General features: G+C 43.5%; 1 pseudogene; it reads right to left on the reverse strand.

The window, feature by feature from the left end:
• Positions 1 to 12,777: 12,777 nt before the first annotated feature.
• LOC124556316 lies at positions 12,778 to 12,894 on the reverse strand (annotated as a pseudogene).
• Positions 12,895 to 19,295: the final 6,401 nt, after the last annotated feature.

Below are 19,295 nucleotides of genomic sequence, written 5' to 3' on the forward strand. Positions count from 1 at the left end.
GGAACACATAGAAAATGTTGTGGGGAAGATTAAGCAAAGACTGCGTTTTATTGGCAGAACACTTAGAAAATGTAACAGATCTACTAAGGAGACTGACTACACTTCGCTTGTCTGTCCTCTTTCAGAATACTGCTGCCTGGTGTGGGATCCATATCATATAGGATTGACGGAGTACATAGAAAAAGTTCAAAGAAGGGGAGCACGTATTGTATTATCGCGAAATGGGGAAGAGAGTCTCACTGAAATAATACAAGATTTGAAACGGACATCATTAAAACACAGGAGTTTTTCGTTGCGGAGAATCTTCTCACGAAATTCCAATGACCCCCGACCTACATAGGGAGAAACTATCACCATGACAAACTGAGGGAAATCAGAGCTCGTACGGAAAGATATAGGTGTTCGTTTTTCCGCGCGCTGTACGAGATTCGAATAATAGAGAACTATGATGGATCTAAGCACTATGGGACTTAACATCTGAGGTTCGAGTCCTCCCTCTGGCATGGGTGTGTGTGTTTGTCCTTAGGATAATTTAGGTTAAATAGTGTGTAAGCTTAGGGAACTGATGACCTTAGCGGTTAACTCCCATAAGATTTCACACTCATTTGAACATTTGAACTTAACATCTGAGGTCATCAGTCCCCTAGTCTTAGAACTACTTAAACCTAACGAAATAAGAACATCACACACACGCATGCCCGAGGCGGGATTCGAACCTGCGACCGTAGCAGCAGCGCGGTTTCGGACTGAAACACCTAGAGAACCGTGAAAGTGGTTCGATGAACCCTCTTCCAGGTACTTAAATGTGATTTGCAGAGTATCCATGTAGATGAAGACGTAAATAGAAGAAGATATGGATTGAGAGTTAATCGAAGAAAGACGGAATGAGAAGTAGCAGAAATGAGAACAGCGAGTAACTTAACATCAGGACTGATGGTCACGAACTAAATGAAGTTAAGGATTCTACTATCTAGGCAACAAATTGCCAGTAATGGACGAAGGAAGGAGGACGTCAAAAGCAACTTTTTTTTTTTTTTTTTTTTTTTTTGTCATCAGTCTACTGACTGGTTTGATGCGGCCCGCCACGAATTCCTTCCTTTCCTGTGCAAACCTCTTCATCTCAGAGTAGCACTTGCAACCTACGTCCTCAATTATTTGCTTGACGTATTCAAATCTCTGTCTTCCTCTACAGTTTTTGCCCTCTACAGCTCCCTCTAGTACCATGGAAGTCATTCCCTCATGTCTTAGCAGATGTCCTATCATCCTGTCCCTTCTCCTTATCAGTGTTTGCCACATATTCCTTTCCTCTCCGATTCTGCGTAGAACCTTCTCATTCCTTACCTTATCAGTCCACCTAATATTCAACATTCGTCTATAGCACCACATCTCAAATCCTTCGATTCTCTTCTGTTCCGGTTTTCCCACAGTCCATGTTTCACTACCATACAATGCTGTACTCCAGACGTACATCCTCAGAAATATATTCCTCAAATTAAGGCCGGTATTTGATATTAGTAGACTTCTCTTGGCCAGAAATGCTTTTTTTGCAATAGCGAGTTTGCTTTTCATGTCCTCCTTGCTCCGTCCGTCATTGCAGACTAGCACAGATAAAAAGGGCATTCCTGGCCAAGAGAAGTCTATTAGTATCAGACATAGGTCTTAATTTGAAGAAGAAATTTCTGAGAATGTAGGTTTGTAGAACAGTGTTGTAAGGGAGTGAAACATGGACTGTAGTAAAACCAGAACAGATCAGAATCGAAGCATTTGAGATGTGGTGCTTGTAACGCCGGAAATGCATATCCTCCTATTTCCATCTATTGCACTGAAAATTTTTTTCCTTATTTTGTTACCTGAAGATTTAACATTTCCGTGTCTCTCTATATTGTAATTGTTTTATTATTTGTATATATTTATGCATTTATGTCGATTTATAATTTTTTGTTTTATGAATATTATTTGTATTTATACGCTGGGTCTGGCCTAGGGAAAACTATGCTATCGAACGAATACATCGATAGGGCGTGTGGAGAACCGAAGTGTGTAGGATCTTTGGGAGTGTTAACTCTGCCGCGTGGAGCGCGGGCTGAGCAGAGAGGGGCTGGCTGGGGTAGTGCAGTGGAGCAGGTGTGTTGTGTGACGCTCCCGCGAGTTGCCGCGCGTTCGGGGTTGGACAGCATGTAACTGCGATCGACTGGCTATAATAGTTTCTAGCACGGTGTCGCGGACGGGAAGCATTAGCTGGCACACATCAAGAGCCCGTTTCGCCTGGTGACCGTGTCGAGAAGAAGGCGCGCCAGCATCCAGCTTCTGCAACAGCGACGGCCGACAATGAGTGACTGTCGCCACCTCCTCGATCGACGACTTCAAACCTTCATCAACCAACAAGGAAGACTAAAAGCACGTAAAGTTTCAGAACTGTATGGCAGACCTCAGCTTTTAAAATTGTTGCATCACAAAATTACAGAAACTTAGCATGAACCTTTGTTGCTCATTGTCCCAATTGCATTGCCAAGCAGGGTCCCTTCCTTTTCCCAAATGAACCCGAGTGTCGTTGAAATTCAAACGCCAGCATTAAAATAATATAATTCAATTTCACTGCTTTAATTTCAAAGTTCAGTTAAGGTATTCATAGCTGGCTACAATATTTAGATTACACAAGCACAAATTAAGAGTGCGAGTTTTGTTACCGTATTTTAGCTTACCTGTGACTGCAGCTCAGCTTGGTACGTACTAAATTTTACTATTGTTAATTGTTCAGAATCATTTAATTCAAGTTCGAAGTTAAATCTCTTATTTCTAAATTGCGTAGATTCAAGTAGCTTTTGAAATGATTGTTGGGGTAGCCCAAGACTAACTGTATTTTACTGAATTTCGATATGCTTCAGAAACAAAGTTCACTATTAATTTAAGTCACTAAACCAACTTTCAATTTTCCAGTTTTATTAATTCTTTTGCTAAATTAAGTCAGGGTGTAGCGAAATTTATTACTTCAGACAAACATTCAGTTTTCACACAACACGTGTCAACCTTCAGTTGCCACGCTCTTAGTGCTAATTATATGTGTAATAACCTTTTTTTTTTCAGTTACTATAGTAATTGTCCTTAGGAATGGCGACCGTGATTTCCCCCAAATCTCAAATATCTAATTACCGCTAGTTAATTGTTGACGTAACGGCCGCACATTTACTTTCTTTATTAACTTTACCGCTTTTCAAAATTAATTTCCACCAGTTTCATTTGCATTTTCCTTTTTATTTACATGTAACCCTTTCCTCCCTCTTTACCGACAGATTAACTTCGGTGACGATTGCTTTTCCCAAATTTCCATTAGGTACACGCGGTTTAATTTTTCACTGTCATTAAGGTCGATAAGTGAGGGGGAGGTTACATGCTGTAGACGAATGTTGAAAATTTGGTGGCCTGATGAGGTGAGGAATAAGGAGGTTCTACGCGGAATCAGATAGGAAAGTAATATGTGGAAAACACTGACAAGGAGATGAGACATCTGTTAAGACTTCAGGAAATAACTTCCGTGGTACTAGAGGGAATTATGGAGGGTAAAAACTGCAGAGGAAGAGAGAGATTGGATTTCAACCAGCAAATAATTGAGGACATAGGTTGCAAGTGATACTCTGAGATGAAGAGGTTAGCACAGGAGAGGAATTCGTCGCGGGCCGCATCAAACCAATCAGAAGACTGATGACTGAGAAAAAAATGGAGGTTGAATGGCTTAATATTTCCTCAGACTACTCCAGCGACTTGCTGAGTCCATGTCACGTTGAGTTGCTGGGCAAAAGGAGATCTGCCGCGGTAGTAAGAGGGATCCCATGTCTTCCGTCACCTCAGTGTATATTCTAAGGCATTGGACAGTGCAGAAGCAGGCAAGTACCAGAGCACCTGTGTTAACAACATAACATCGCCTGCAGCATCTCTTCTGTGCTCTTGACCACATCGTTGCGTCTCTAGACTACTCAAAAACCATGATCTGCTCAAATGAGTCCCGACTGCAGTTGGTAATCGCTTATGGTTCAATGTGTGTTGCGTTGACACCACAAAGCCATGAACCCAAGTTGTTAACAAGGCACTGCGCAAGCTGGCGGTGGCTGCAGAATGGTGTATTGTACGTTTATATAGAGTGGACTGGGTCCTCTGGTGCAATTGAACCTATCATTGACTGGAAATGGTTATGTTGGAGTACTTGGAGCCAGTTTTGAGCCATTCATGGACTTCATGTTCCCAAGCAACAACGGAATTTTTGTGGATGATGTGCGCCATACCACCGTGCCCCAGTTGGTCGCGATTGGTTTTAAGAACATTCTGGATAATCCGAGCGAATGATTTAGCCATCGATCGAACAGTTATGTGACATAAACCAGAGGCCAGTTCGTGGACAAAATCCTGCACCAGCAACACTTCCGCAATTATGGACAGCTATAAAGGCAGCATGGCTCAATAATTCTGCAGGGTTTTCCAACAACTTTTTGAGTCCATGCATTGTAGAGTTGCTGCATTGTGCTTAGCAAAAGAAGGTTCGACTCCATATTTGGCGGTGTCCTGTGACTTTTGTCACCTCAGTGCACATTCTGTTTCAAGTACGAGGGCATGCTGAAAAGTAAGTGAAAAGTCCTAAGGCTTTTCGCATGAAAGAAACTTTATTAACAATACACATCTTTACTATTCATGTATACTTAGTTATTTCGCTACATAGTAAACCTGGCGACCAACACATTTATCCCAGTGAGAAACATCTTCGTTCATACCGAGAGCGTAAAATGTTTGATTGTTGACGGTGCCACAACCTCACCTCTGCTTGTACCGATTCACGACTAACAAAATGAAGTCCTCGAATGGGACCAACTCTGGTCTGTATTGAGGATGATCGATGGCAGTGAATCCAAGGCGTCAGAATATTGCATAATTCGCAGCGCTCGTGTGTGGTTTGACATTGTCAGGAGAGGGTGCTCAATGTATTGACGTCTCCTCGAATTCGAGCTTTCAGCTTTTCTCACGCGCTGATATAGCTACGTTACGCACCGCCCTGTTACACCATACAATTCGGAGCTCTCTAGCCGCGCGTAGTGACCGCGTGGTTTGACGCACTGTGTCACGAATTGCGCAGTCTCTCCCGCGGGAAGTTCGAGACCTCCCTCGGGCATGTGTGTGTGTGTGTGTGTGTGTGTGTGTGTGTGTGTGTGTGTGTGTGTGTTGTTCTTAGCATAAGATAGTTTAAGTAGTGTGTAAGGCTACGGACCGATAACCTCAGCAGTTTGGTCCCTTAGGAATTCACACACATTTGAAGATTTGAACATTTGGAGCCCTACAGCGGTGGAGGGTTTGTGGGTGGGTTGTTTGGGAGAAGAGACCAAACTGCGAGGTCATCGGTCTCATCGGATTAGGGAAAGACGTGGAAGGAAGACGGCCGTGCCCTTTCAAAGGAACCATCCCGGCATTTGCCTGGAGCGATTTAGGGAAATCACGGAAAACCTAAATCAGGATGGCCGGACGTGGGATTGAACCGTCCTCCTCCCGAATGCGAGTCAAGTGTGCTAACCACGGTGGAGGGTTTGCAACTTGCGGCAGCGAAGCGGGAGAATCGGCCAAGTAATGTGCATGACATGAAATACGTAATTCGATAATGAGAACAGAACAAAAATTCGGGGGCGTTACTTTTCAGCACGCCCTTGTAATATGTATCTTCGCCCATTTTCTGACATGCGATCTCTGAATTCTGCGGGAAAGACTTCGCACGATGCACGGCAACGTATTTCAGCAATCTCACTGCAGTTTGCCTAGCGTGTCTGCGGTGCTCTCATACATGTCAAACAAACTCGTGACGAATCTCATAGTTGATCTATAAATCATTTCTACATTGTTGCTTCAGTGACTCTCAACAATGGGGACTTCATTTCAAAACTATTCTCTTCTGGAACGCAAAGGATAATTTCAATTCAGCTATCATTGCTGTTTACTTTACTTGTAATCGACTTCGTCTGCACAATATGATGCCATCAGTAAACAGTGAGCAGAAACATGAGAAGTAAGTAAGCGTTTCGACATTTTTCATGTTTAATGTCTGTTATTACCCGTGATGCGAAAATTTCACAGCTGAGGCCTTTAAGAATGTTCGCTACGTATGATTTCCAGCTTATAATTTCCGATTTGTGTGGTCGGATTCCGTGCACTGCAGAACGGCCATGCGCTTTCTTTAATCCAGTTTGAGTGATAGTGTATTTGCAAAAAATGAAGTCAATAATTGCCAAGAAAATCTAATTTACATTTTAAAATGTTGAAGTTTGCCCGTTAGACTTGGTTACAATACTTGCATCGCCACCAAAGATTACTGTTCCAACTCATTGGATTCACGATGACAGACGAGTTACGTATAACACCAACAGTGGCTACAGGATCGATTCATACGGTCATCCTGGAGTGATTGTTTCCCATCCTGAAGGTGTTGCGTGCACTCGGTGGGTTTCTTAATGCGACAGTATCCACCCTTTTAACTGAAGTGGATATAAAGGATTTGCTAGCAAGACTCTGACACCTTATTGGGCTTCTCTTGCACAATACCGTGAACTCTGCAACCAAATGCTTTTGAAGAGTTAAAGAAAATACGAACTGTCAGTATTTTATCTCTGAAATATTGTATAACCACTTTAATGATAAGAAAAATGACTTGTTACGTGGAGATTTCATTTAGAAATTGCAACTGAGACTGATTCTGTACCTTGTATCGTGAAGATTTACTACTGTTTCTAATTACATAATCATGTCCTCCATCTACGAGAAGGAGGGGAAACTGTGAGACAGGCCAGTGTTTATTACAGTCTATCTTACTAACTTCCCCGTAAAGAGGTCTGATAACAGCAAGTTTCAACTCGTCTCAAAATACTTCCCTGTGATAGTAGTGTATTGGATATTGTACTCGTCCGCGGTAAGCCCTGGCAAAATGTCACAAGATCTTGTCACATAAGAGTACACAGTTCTCGTATTCTAGGATATAAGCTGCTTAATCTACCGTGGCAACAATTGGTCTGCCACACTCTGCGACGGTCTTGTGTTCCTACGCTAGAATACCTACAGGGCTATGAGTTAAAATTGACTGATATCCAGTTATGATTAAGTACGACCTACACAGCCTTACATCAGAATAAAAAGAAAAATTGCTTGTATTGGTGTAACGATGGCGATCACATTTCAAGTGAAATCGGAATAAATAGTATTCTTGATTCGGTTATTAGAAGCTTCATAAATTTTGGTTATTATTCTAGTCTTACACGTTTATTATTGTATACTGTACCGTATCTCAATGTGATGGTAAACTTTCTTCTATTTAAAACTAACCTTCACGAAATATTGATATTCAGTCTTTCTTTTGTTGCAGCATGTATAAGATGACAAAGCTCTACCAACTCGCTGTTCAGAGATACCATGAAAACGAGAATGGTCAATATTTCTTTTAAGACATACAGGGTTATTACAAATGATTGAAGCGATTTCACAGCTCTACAATAACTTTATTATTTGAGATATTTTCACAATGTTTTGCACACACATACAAAAACTCAAAAAGTTTTTTTAGGCATTCACAAATGTTTGATATGTGCCCCTTTAGTGATTCGACAGACATCAAGCCGATAATCAAGTTCCTCCCACACTCGGCGCAGCATGTCCCCATCAATGAGTTCGAAAGCATCGTTGATGCGAGCTCGCAGTTCTGGCACGTTTCTTGGTAGAGGAGGTTTAAACACGGAATCTTTCACATAACCCCACAGAAAGAAATCGCATGGGGTTAAGTCGGAAGAACGTGGAGGCCATGACATGAATTGGTGATCATGATCTCCACCACGACCGATCCATCGGTTTTCCAATCTCCTGTTTAAGAAATGCCGAACATCACGATGGAAGTGCGGTGGAGCTCCATCCTGTTGAAAGATGAAGTCGGCGCTGTCGGTCTCCAGTTGTGGCATGAGCCAATTTTCCAGCATGTCCAGATACACGTGTCCTGTAACGTTTTTTTCGCAGAAGAAAAAGGGGCCGTAAACTTTAAACCGTGAGATTGCACAAAACACGTTAACTTTTGGTGAATTGTGAATTTGCTGCACAAATGCGTGAGGATTCTCTACCGCCCAGATTCGCACATTGTGTCTGTTCACTTCACCATTAAGAAAAAATGTTGCTTCATCACTGAAAACAAGTTTCGCACTGAACGCATCCTCTTCCATGAGCTGTTGCAACCGCGCCGATAATTCAAAGCGTTTGACTTCGTCTTCGGGTGTCAGGGCTTGTAGCAATTGTAAACGGTAAGGCTTCTGCTTTAGCCTTTTCCGTAAGATTTTCCAAACCGTCGGCTGTGGTACGTTTAGCTCCCTGCTTGCTTTATTCGTCGACTTCCGCGGGCTACGCGTGAAACTTGCCCGCACGCGTTCAACCGTTTCTTCGCTCACTGCAGGCCGACCCGTTGATTTCCCCTTACAGAGGGATCCAGAAGCTTTAAACTGCGCATACCATCGCCGAATGGAGTTAGCAGTTGGTGGATCTTTGTTGAACTTCGTCCTGAAGTGTCGTTGCACTGTTATGAATGACTGATGTGAGTGCATCTCAAGCACGACATACGCTTTCTCGGCTCCTGTCGCCATTTTGTCTCACTGCGCTCTCGAGCGCTCTGGCGGCTGAAACCTGAAGTGCAGCTTCAGCCGAACAAAACTCTGAGTTTTTCTACGTATCTGTAGTGTGTCGTGACCATATGTCAATGAATGGAGCTACAGTGAATTTATGAAATCGCTTCAATCATTTGTAATAGCCCTGTATAGCTGATATATAGAGGGAATATTATTTTGGTTCTGTGATTCAATATTTTGTTTTCTTTCTATCTGTACTGGATATCTTGCTATTTAAGGATCTGATTGCGTTTTTTAAACTATTTTTAACTGGAAGTCTTGTTCACTCTATACCATAAATTGCCTGTTACTATAGGTTATCCGTCTTGAGCTGACTACACTCTAATTAAAAACAATTGCACCAGAAGCGTTTCGCTTTTATTTATAAAGTATCTTCCATGGTTATTCTGCAAATTGGATACATAGGTTTGTACACTTTCGATTGTTTTACGTTGAAAACAGCTTTTTCTTTATAAAGTTGGTCTGAAAGTTACTCGGGGTGTTTCTTTACATATTCTGTTCGTTCCCCACTTGTTAGCAGTGGTTGGTGCCGCGAAACTTCACTTCGCATCTACACTTGGCAGTTGTTGGCATTCTGCAGTATTTCCTGCGCTGCGCTGTTTATAAACGTATTATATAGATTGTCTTTGTTCTTTCTCTCATTCCTTTTACGTTCAATTTTTATGAAAGTAACTCCATTCCTTCTTTGAAAACGTAATTACAAATTTCTTTGAATACTAGTAGCGGGTATTTATATATAGCAAAAATCAACTTTATAAATAAGTCAAGTTTTTATTTTAATGCTGTGAGGCCGACTGATTATATTGTCACTTGAATTCGGTGCATCTGCTGAAATCGAGTTCAAATGTAGTACAATCCTATCTCGGCATACATATAAAAATTTTCTAATGCCGCCGCCACTTTGTCGCTGTGAGCCAAACAATTAAAGCAAGTTTCCTCCATCTCAGACTTTGGCTTCTAGCTAAATACAATTTAGTACAGTGAAGGTGGAAAATTCGATTCAGCTTATTAGTAAGCCTCTACTAACGCTGTGCACTGGCCCTCTTCGTGGTTTCTTATAACCATACCAAATTAATAAAGAATTTCTTCAAGTCTAAAAATAATTTGCCAAAAAGTGAAACTCCCCGTTGATCGATAGTAATCTTTTTCCATCATTGTTCTGACTGGTCTTTTTTTCATCTGAGAATAGCACTTGCAGCCTACGTCCTCATTTATTTGCTTCACGTATCCAGTATCTGCCTTCCTGTACAGTATTTACATTCTACAGCTCCCTCTAGTACAATGGAAGTAATTCCCTGATGTCTTAAGAGATGTCCGATCATCCTGTCGCTCCTCCACATATTTCTTTCCTCACCTCATTCACTGCTTTATTAGTCCACCTAATTTTCAATATTCGTCTGTAACACCACATCTCAAATGCTTTGATTCACTCCTGTTCCGGTTTTCCCACGGTCCATGTTTACTACTATGCAATGCTGTGCCCCAAAACTACATTCTCAGTAATTTCTTCCCCAATTTAAGTTTAATTTTTGATACTAGCTGACTTCTCTTGACCAGGAATGTCCTTTTTAGCAGTGCTAGTCTGCTTTTGATGTCCTCTTTGCTCTATCGGTCAAGGGATGTTTTACTGCCTAGGTAGCAGAATTCTTTAACTGCATCACCAGTTATGATGTTAAGTAACTTGCTGTTCTCATTTCGCCTTTCTTCGACTTACTCTCAATGCATACATTATTGATTCCATTCGGCAGATGCTGTAATTCTTCTCACTTTCGCTTATAATAGCAATCTTATCATTCATATCCTTTCACCTTGAATTTAGACTCTACTCTTGAACTTTTCCTTTACTTCCATCATTGCTTCTTCGATGTAAAAACAGAACAGTAGGGGTGAAAGATTACATCCCTGCCTTGCACTCTTTTTATTCCTACCACTTCGTTCTTGGTCTTTCATTCTCACTGTTCCCTTTTGAGTCTTTTACATTATGTATATTAACCGTCTTTGCCTATAGCTTATCCCTATTTTCCTCAGAATTTCAAACATCTTGTGCCATTTGACATTGTCGAATGCTTTTTCAAGGTCGACGAAGCCTATTAACGTGTCTTGATTTTTCTTCAGTCTTGTTTCCATTGTCAACCGCAACGTCAGTACTGCCTGCTACAATATTAAATTTTCTCTCGAGTTACAAACGCTCAAGGCAATTCCGTAAATACTTCACAGAAAAACAGAAACCATTCTGGATAGATATGATTCTGCACAGGCCAACTACTTTGAGCCGAAATTTAATCGGAGCTCACACCGATCACAATTCTTTATTCCGCACGCCATTAGTAGTTAAATTCTTATTATTGACATGATCAGTCTATGATGATTAGCGGTTTTATCAACTTAGTTCTTACTGGTACCATACCCTTAAACGGACAAATAAATCGAATTCAGTTCATTTACCACTTCGTAATATATGCATAAATCGGCTTTGCGCTCGTAGTATTTGCAGCCACCGATTTTCATTATAGCTGGCTACACACGACCGCAACAGCTTGTGGAATCTTTCTATTTTCCTTCCATCTACAACATATGTTATACAATCTTTTACATCAAGAAATCATAGAAAAAACCATATAAACATTTGCTTCACGTATGCCTCTTTCTCACTTCTGTTGTTCAGTAAATAAGTTGGGGCCCAGTTTCTTTCTCGTGACGCCCGAGACGTAAATTTTGACACATTACAGTACGAGGCTGAATAGATTGCATATTGTAAAGGATGAGCCCGACACTAGGGGATTTTACTTTATTATATGAGCTTCCAAACGGTAACTTCGTTTTCCACTGCGGCCAAGCCACGGCCGGCAGTGCTAGCTGCCTGTAAATTCTTTCGTCCCACAGTTTAGCAACAGGAAGTCAGCACCGAGGAGGGACACCTTGGCCACGCGCCTCCCTCACATGCTGACGAGGTAACGCCGCCCCAGGCGTTGCTTAGCAGGCGGCGCTCTGGAAAGTTCCATGCCATCCGCACCGTTCTCTCGATCCCGACCAACCAGGGCGGAGGAAGCCGCGTGGTGCGTCGAATATACCCGGCCGCCCGTCGCCGGGCTTGTATTCTTGCTCACCCGTCAGTCGGACGCGCACCCTGTAGCAGTGTAGACCTTCCCGCTTCTCCCAATTCTGCGGCACTGGGGGCTTAGTTTTGGCAGATAACGACTTTCGTTCGCTTTGTGACCTATGTTTCGCCATACTCTAGGCTCTGGTTCACCCTCACTTCCCTATGCCCATGTGACCCCTTTTTAACATGCTGCCGGCAGGAGTGGCCGAGCGGTTCTAGGCGCTATAGTCTGGAACCGCACGACCGCTACGGTCGCAGGTTCGAATCCTGCCTCGGGCATGGATGTGTGTGATGTCCTTAGGTTAGTTATGTTTAAGTAGTTCTAAGTTCTAGGGGACTGATGACCTCAGAAGTTAAGTCCCATAGTGCTCAGAGCCATTTGAACCATTTTAGCATACTTTCGTCAATAAATAGCCTTTATCTGAAAATTATCCTATTTATTCCATAACGCCCACCGCCTGCCCATACACCCATCCTGTACAATATATTTAGTAATTACTCAGTTTAATATGTCAGTAATTTACTCCAGAATTTTTTAGTGTGATAATTAGATTCTTAAATTTTTTGGTATAGAATGAATTATATGCGATTTAGCTGTAGATATTGGGCACCGAAAGTGGTTCTTCACTACATTATACTGCTCTGTGGCATGAAATATGGACCCCAGCCTTGTGAGTTACTTCCAGGAACAGACATTTAAATACGCGTATTTTGGCTACCCGGCAGGTATAACGGTATTTGGTTCTTTTCTTTCGTCTCATTTTCGAATTTCTCTAGAAGTTACTCTCTATGAAGCACTCCGTCTTCAGGTCACAAGTGGCCTACCGGGACCATCCGACCGCCGTGTCATCCTCAGCTGCAGATGCGGATAGGAGGGGCGTGTTGTCAGCACACCGCTCTGCCGGTCGTTGTGATGGTTTTCTTTGACCGGGGCCGCTACTATTCGGTCGAGTAGCTCCTCAATTGGCATCACGCGGCTGAGTGCACCCCGAAAAGTGGCAACAGCGCATGGCGGCTGGATGGTCACCCATCCAAGTGCCGACCACGCCCGACAGCGCTTAACTTCGGTGACCTCACGGGAACCGGTGTATCCACTGTGGCAAGGCCGTTGCCTACTCTGTATAGCGATTTTACTTTAATCTTTGTACATTTGTTTTCGGTCAGTAATTATTTAATTTAATACATCAATAATTTACTTTAAATTCAATAACTTACCCCATTCAGAATTTTTTACGGTGTTAACTAAATTCACCTTTTCTGCCAGAGTATGGATTATGTGGGATTTGACTCTACATACTGGGCGTTATCATTGTTTCTTGACTGCGTTATTTTCAGACAGTAATCTCAAATCGCTTCCAAAACTGGACTACAGAACTCTTACGAAACGACACAGTTTATGAGCACAAAGAAACTCTCGTCTCTGAATACAAAGTGCGGCACGACTTACAAAACAGCAAACTTCAAATACCTCGGTGAAACACTACAAATGAGTGGACATAACAGAAACTCAAACGAAGAAAGGAAGACTAAACCGTACAAGGCATACAAAGTAGTGTGGAATCGTTACAACAAGAAGTCTATCTCACAAAAAGCCAAATTACGCCACTACGACACGGTGGTGCTCCCCGAGGCACTATATGCAGCGGAGACCACACTAATCCTAGGCCATACACGTATCAGACAACTAGAAAAAGTAGAACGGAAAATACTTAGGAAAATATTTGGCTCAACTAACAACAGTGGAATATAGATCAAGAAACCTACAGAAGAACTATACAAACATACAAAGACAATCACAGAAAAGATCGGAAAACGCAGACTACAATTCTATGGACACCAATACAGAATGCCATCACACAGATTGACCAAACAGATCTTTGACTGTACAGTACAGTATACCTTGTAGTACAAGAACAAATCTATGTACTTGGTTTTCCTCAACATAAAATGCAAGAACAGCAGAGACGCTAGTTGGAACTGCTGATTCCGATACCATTCACATGAAAACTACACATGACTCAAACCACAAGATGAAAGTAACGCAGCTACAAGTCGAATCTCTCACCGAAGCCTATTGTATTAGCATCGGAACTACTTTGGAGAAGTCGTCGTTCCACAGTACTAAAACAGAACGGTTCCAGCCACCTGGAGCATCCATCAGACGGCCCTGGAAGCTGGTCCCAGGTGGCGCAGTTCGCCCTCTGGCGGGGCGCACTTTTAGCGCTGCTTACCGCTCCACAGATGAGAAACGAACCCGGCAGCAGAGAGGGAGCAGGGCGGCGTTTTAAAGCGCAGGGCCGCCCGCCTGCTTGCTTATTCATACGCCGGCCATTACGCGCCGCTACAAAGCCCCACCGCCGCCAAGATCTCGTGAGTGCTGTCTTCCGACGAGCGAGAAGAGCGCGCCGCGCGCCAGGTAGAGACAGCGCGGAAGTCTTGTCTCAGGGGCCAAGTTGGGGGGAACATCTGCCCGATCGCTAGCGCCCGCTTTTATTATTTCTGCTCGTGTGCCACAAACTGGCGACATCGTATATTCATAAGTTCTCGACAAGCGCTCACTGGTTCGTGCTCTCACAGTTCTGCTGGAGAGAATTCTGTCCAGATAAAGAATTCGCATTCCCCCTCGGTCTCAAATCTTTCTCGAGCACCGGAAGAAGTTTTGACTCTCAAGCTGGCGCCTAAGAGGGATGGTAGAACAAATTCTGGCTCCCTATTACAAATGAGTGCCATTCAAATTCCCCGCCTGGTGAAATTGATTCCCGTATTCCGTCTTTTGCGTAAGTCTCTCCAGGCTGCATCAGTAAAGAATTGTAACCTCCCCCCTTACTAATCGGTTAAGACGATAATATGATCGTTAGGACGATAATACGATCGTCGTCGCGCAAGGCTAATGAAAGATTTTGGGTAAGTTTATCAACGCTAAAAAAAAAAAAAAAAAAAAAAAAAAAAAAAAAAAAAAAAAAAAAAAAAAAAAAAAAGATAGCTTATTGGAGACAAGTGTACAACAAGATATTTTAAGGAACATCCTATTCTACTGCGGCAACGGCCTTGCCGCAGTGGATACACCGGTTTCCATCAGATCACCGAAGTTTAGCGCTGTCGGGCGCGGCCGGCACTTGGATGGGTCACCATCCAGGCCGCCATGCGCTGTTGCCATTTTTCGGGGTGCACTCAGCCTCGTGATGCTAATTGAGGAGCTACTAGACTGAATAGTAGCGGCTCCGGTCAAAGAAAACCATCATAACGACCGGGAGAGCGGTGTGCTGACCACACGCCCCTCCTATCCGCATCCTCATCTGAGGATGACACGGCGGTCGGATGGTCCCGATGGGCCACTTGTGGCCTGATGACGGAGTGCTTTTATTCTACTCCAGCACTTCCTACAGTGCCATCGTTCTCGGCAAGTACGTAACGAAAAGGAATACCACATGCCTCAAAGAGTCCACAACAATTCTAATTGAAATAACACACTAATTAATACAGTCGCCAGTACAATTAGACTTTGTCTGTTTAATACCTGAGAGATGAAGCGGACAGCAGTTAATACGTAACTGTTTGACGGCACGTGTAGCAACAGGAAGTTGACAAACGTTTCTGAAAGCACAACAGGTTACAAAATAACAAGAAAAAAAGAAAGCAATGGCCTTGTATAGTAATTGTACTGTATTATATGTTAACCGGGGACCTAGAATCGACGGAGAGGCTCCGTCCCCACCGCAGCCGCAGTGGTCCACAACCCCACGACGACTATCGCAGTCCACTTTACCCCTCCGCCGCTCCACACCGAACCCAGGGTTATTGCGCGGTTCGGCCACCGGTGGACCCCCCAGGGAACGTCTCACACCAGACGATTGTAACCCCTGTGTTTGCGTGGTAGAGTAATGGTGGTGTACGTGTACGTGGAGAACTTGTTTGCGCAGCAATCGCCGACATAGTGTAACTGAGGCGGAATAAGGGGAACCAGCCCGCATTCGCCGAGGCAGATGGAAAACCGCCTAAAAACCACCCATAGACAGGCCGGTTCACCGGACCTTGACACAAAACCGCCGGGCGGATTCGTGCCGGGGACCAGGTGCTCCTTTCTGCCCGGGAAGCCGTGCGTTAGACCGCAAGGTCAACCGGACGGGCGTTGTATGGTAATAGTCACATATGTTTTTTTTCGAAAAGATATTTTGTATTCGACATTATTTAGTTCCAATACGATGGACGTAGAGAAATACGAGTAAAGCTTAAACGGATTGTAAATCATGCTCTGGAGAAGTATGTGCCGAATAAATGGATTAAGAACCGATAAGGTCCGCCGTGATTTAACAACGAAATTTGAAAAATGCTGAGGAACCAAAGGCTGTGGCTCTCTTGGTTCAATAGAGAACGCGCAAATGTCGACAGGTGAAAGTTAACAGAAGTTCGTGCGTCTGTAAAAAGCTTGTAACGGCTACTGCTACTACACGTTAGCAATAGATTTTGCTGAGAATCCGAAAGAATTTTGTCCTACGTAAAATCACTAAACGAGTGTAAGGCTACTGTCCAGTCACTCGTTGAACCTTATCATATGACAGTAGAAGTTAGCAAAAGTGAAGCCGAAGTTCTGAATTTTGCTATTAAGAAATCGTTCATGGAGGAGAATCGTACAAACATGCCGTCATTTGACCATTGCACAGACTCCTTTATGGAGGACATCGTAATAAGCAACTCTGATTAGAGAAAAAACTGAAAAAGTTGAAAGCAATGATGGAATCCCAGTTCAGTTTTACAAGGAGTGCTTGTAGAAAGAGTACTATAGGGCATTGCCCACTTACTCAACTTACATTTATCGTCATTCTCTCGAATAGCGCAAAGTCCCAGTCGACTGGATAAAAGCGCAAGTAAACCGTTCACTTTAACATTGGTTTTCTGCAGAATCCTTGAACATATTCTGATTTCGAATATACTAAATTTCTTTGAAAAGAAAAACCTCCTACCCACAAATCAGTTCGCTTTCGGAAAGCATCGCCCGTGGAAAACTCAGCTTGCCCTTTTCTCACATGAAATCCTGCGAACAGCGGTTGAAGGGCAACAGGTGGATTCGGTATCCCCAGATTTCAAAGCATATGACACGGTGACACACTGTCTGTAACACCTATTTTCAAACTATTTTGTATCTGTATCGATATTTCTATGTCAATATGTAGTGGTGCTTGTGTACAGTGTACTATCTGTCATAGAAGATCTTCGATTATGTATACATATCTCAGTTATGTGAATTAAAATAGCTCCTGGAATCATTGTTATACACACATTAAAAAAAGTTTTGCACCACCTCGGTTCCGTGAGTTCTGGAACCTGCACAGAAAACTGGAATAGAGATCAAAATGAACCTCTTTTCCCCCCTTTTTATTGCTCATGAAAACCACACATTGCATGTTGTACCACCATACAGCGAGATCTTCAGAGGTGGTGGTCCAGATTGCTGTACACATCGGTACCTTCAATACCCAGTAGAACGTCCTCTTGCATTGATGCAAGCCGGTATTCGTCGTGGAATACTATCCACAAGTTCATCAAGGCACTGTTGGTCCAGATTGTCCCACTCCTCAACGGCGATTCGGCGTAGATCCCGCAGAGTAGTTAGTGGGACACTTCGTCCATAAACAGCCCTCTTCAATCTATCCCATGTCTGCAGAACATGCTGGCCATTCTAGTAGAGCGATGTCGTTATCTGAAGGAAGTCATCGTTAAGATGTGTTCGATGGGGGCGCGAATTGTCGTCCATGAAAACGAATGCCCCGCCAATACACTGCCGATGTGGTTGCACTATTGGTCGGAGGATGGCATTCACGTACCGTACATCAGTTACCGCGCCTTCCAAGACTTCCAGCGGCGTACGTCGGCCCCGCATAATGTCACCCCCAAAAAGCAGAGAATCTCCACCTTGCTGCATTCGCTGGACAGTGTGTCTGAGGCCTTCAGCCTGACCGGGTTACCTCTAAACACATCTCCGGCGATTGTCTGGTTGAAGGCATATGCGAGACTCATCGGTGAAGAGAACGTGATGCCAATCCTGACTGGTCCATTCGGCATGTTGTTGCGTCCATTAGTACCACGCTGCATGGTGTCGTGGTTGCAAAGATGGACCTCGCCATGTACGTTGGGAGTGAAGTTGCGCATCATGCAGCCTATTGGGAAAAGTTTGAGTCGTAACACGACGTCCTGTGGCTACACGAAAAGCATTATTCAACATGGTGGCATTGCTGCCACGGTTCCTCCGATCCATAATCCGTAGGTAGCGGTCATCCACTGCAGTAATAGCCCTCGGGCGGCCTGAGCGAGGCATGTCATCGACTGATCCTGTCTCTCTGTATCTCCTTCATGTCTGAACATCGCTTTGGTTCACTCCGAGACGCCTGGGCACTTCCCTTGTTGAGAGCCCTTCCTCGCACAAAGTAACAATTCGGACGCGATAGAAACCGCGGTAATGACCGTCTATTCATGGTTCAACTACAGACAACACGAGCCGTGTTCCTCCGTGGTGGAATGACTGGAACTGATCGGCTGTCGGACCCCACCGTCTAATAGGCGCTGCTGATGCATGGTTGTTTACATCTTTGGGCCGGTTTAGTGACATATCTGAACAGTCAAAGGCACTGTATCTCTGATAAAATTTCCACAGTTAACGTCTATCTTCAGGAGTTCTGGGAACCTGGGTGATGTAGGAGTTTTTTTTATGTATGTATAATGTACTGTAAATTACTTGCTCCACAGTTAGGGAACGTTCCGCCACTACGGAAGTAGCCTGGCGGTGTGGAAAAGGTGTGCCGCAAGTGGAAATTCGTCCTTTGTGAAGGGTAAGGAGTCTGGGCTGAGCAGTGCTGCAGTTAACATCTCGCTAGCAGTAGTGAATCGTTGTGTCTCATATTCTTGGAGTTCTAAGGCCAGAAGAGCTTTAGAGCAGTGTTTATGGGCCTCGTATGTTGCATTTGGTGAGTATAGTAACATTTCAGCAGAATTTCTAAAATCGTTGAGAGAAGTTGCCATAGAACGAGTATTCACGATGGTGTGTAGAATGTATTGCGGCGGCGCGGTTCTTTCCGTCCCTTTACGACGCACCTGCACCTACCTGTGAACATTGTCTCAGCAGATCATCAGTAGGGAAGCCGAGCGAAACCTACTGTACTTCGACGTGAACCAGGCTGCAATTAAAGTCACTAATCTACGTTTCGGGAGAAAGTTTTCATACGAAATGAAAGGTTGGAAATTTTGTCCTCAATTAATATATTCTGAAACTTAGGTGAACAAGTATCACTGCCAAGCCCGTGCTAGTCTTAACACAGTCACTCACCATTCCTTTCACTCACGTTAGCAAGTTTATGGTGTTGCATTTCCCAAAAACGTGACAGCTACAAATATACTGTCAGTTTTAGATCGAGAATGCTCGCCAAATATTAAGTCTGTCGGTACCACATGCAGTCACAGTTTTTAGCTACCGACCTGTTCAATACGCCACGCGGAATATATGTCTTTTCTCGTCACAAAAA

This window comes from Schistocerca americana, chromosome 1 (genome assembly GCF_021461395.2).
Source record: "Schistocerca americana isolate TAMUIC-IGC-003095 chromosome 1, iqSchAmer2.1, whole genome shotgun sequence".
NCBI lineage: Eukaryota > Metazoa > Arthropoda > Insecta > Orthoptera > Acrididae > Schistocerca > Schistocerca americana.